Source organism: Hakea prostrata, chromosome 2 (assembly GCF_041222555.1).
Source record: "Hakea prostrata isolate BN-2017 chromosome 2, UWA_Hpros_2, whole genome shotgun sequence".
NCBI classification, from domain to species: Eukaryota; Viridiplantae; Streptophyta; class Magnoliopsida; order Proteales; family Proteaceae; genus Hakea; species Hakea prostrata.
This window is the reverse complement of record NC_142601.1, coordinates 60079668-60081507: the sequence shown is the minus strand read 5'-3', so window position 1 is coordinate 60081507 and position 1840 is coordinate 60079668. Positions and strand designations below refer to the sequence as shown.

The following is a 1840-nucleotide window of genomic DNA, read 5'->3' as shown; positions in this document are numbered from 1 at the left end:
TCAACCCAAAAGAAAAGAGAATATTTCCATCTAATTTGTATTATTTTGGCGGCATGGCCGAGTGGTAAGGCAGGGGACTGCAAATCCCTTTTCCCAGTTCAAATCCGGGTGTCATCTCTTTTTTTGATTGACCTTCTGCGAATTAAAGAAAGGAGGGGGTCAATCAAATCAAATAATCAAATAGAGTACAGCCCGCTATTCAAGTTAGTGAATTAGTAAAGGTATTTCATTATAAGTTGACCTAACAAACAAGAACGGAATCACACTCTATAGGATTTGAACCTATGACATTGGGTTTTGGAGACCCACGTTCTACCAAACTAAACTAAGAGCGCTTTCTTATCACAATAAAACTGTAAAGAAAATGATTCTTTTTTCCTAATATATCTTGCGTGCATATAGTATCATCTAATGAAAGGTTATCTATGGCCAATTTTAATTGGCCTCAATTAATCCATCGTTACTGCTCAGAGGAGAAGTAATAAGTAGGGATGATAGAACAGGGGAGTGGGAAGACCTATCGAATCCTCAGACAATTTTCTGCACAAAAGAGGATGTTGTCTGAGATGCTACGGCCCAAAATGAAGGCAGATTGGTTGGAACTCACAACCAACAGAATGACCTTCTTGATCTGATTGGCAAGGCTTTTAGAGATGAATTTGTAACTGACATTGCAAAGGGAGATAGGGCGGAAATCAGAGAGAGAAGAGGCCCTCAGGCCTTTTAGGGATAAGCCAAAGGAAAGTTTGGTTAATGGAGGAGAGTTGGGAAGGATTGAGGAAAAAGCTACGGAGGGCATGGACGAGATCATCCTTAATGAGGTCTCAAGAAGCCAGGAAGAAACCCATGCTAATCCATCCGGACTAGGGGCACGATTGGCTTTGTGGGAGTGGATGGCGGAAAGAATTTCTTCATGGGAAGGAATGGAGTGGAGAGAAGATAAAGCTGAGGGAGGGACAAATTTGTTGAGGAGAGAGGCATGAAGGGGAAGCCGGGAGGGGAGGGAGGAAGGGGCAAGAAGGTTGGAAAAGAAAGAGACAATCTCTGTGACTTGATACTGGGAAGATCAATGATCCAGGTCCCATTCCTAGAAAGGAGACAAGGAATGGAGTTGAAATTCAGGCGACCTTTAAGGGAACGATGGAAATAAGCGGTGTTGGCATCCCCAAGGTCAAGCCACTTGATTCTTGTCTTCTGTCGAAGGAAGCTTTCCTTCTGGGAGGAGAGACAGGAGAGGGAGAGGGAAAGAGATCTTTCTTCCTCGACAAGGGAGGGGTTGGAGGGGTTGCCCTGGAGAAGGTGCTAGATCCTAGAGAGATCAGAACGATAGGAAGAAACTCTTGATGAGATATTGCCGAAGGTGGAGGAGTTCCAAGAACGAAGGGCGACCTTATTGTTTCTCAGCTTCCGGGCGAAAGTAATGAGGGGGAGAGGATTGCAGTGAACTGGTTGATTCCAAGCCGTAGAGATGGTGGAGAGGAAATAAGGGCTTGAGGCCCACATATCGAAGAATTTGAAGGGCTTGGCGCCGGAGGAGGGAGGGTAAAAAATATGGAGGATGTAGGGGGAATGATCAAAGAGGCTAAGAGGGGGGAAGCAGGGAAGGAAAAAAGCCAAGACTTGTTGACCACAAAGCGATCAAGCTTGGAAGCAATATGAGCATCTCCAATCTTACAGTTTTGCCATGTAAGAAGATGGCCAGACCAACGAAGGTCAAAGAGGCCCGTATCCTCCAAGCAAGAATTAAAATCATTCACAGCTGCCTGGTCTGGGAGATTCCCACCTACTCTTTCGTGAGAGAGTCGGACGATATTGAAATAGCCCTCGATTCCTCAGGGGA

General features: G+C 45.3%; 1 non-coding gene across 1 annotated transcript; it reads right to left on the bottom strand.

The window, feature by feature from the left end:
• Positions 1–261: 261 nt before the first annotated feature.
• On the bottom strand, positions 262–335 carry TRNAW-CCA (transfer RNA tryptophan (anticodon CCA)). Its single transcript has one exon. It is a non-coding gene; the product is annotated as a tRNA-Trp (tRNA).
• Positions 336–1840: the final 1505 nt, after the last annotated feature.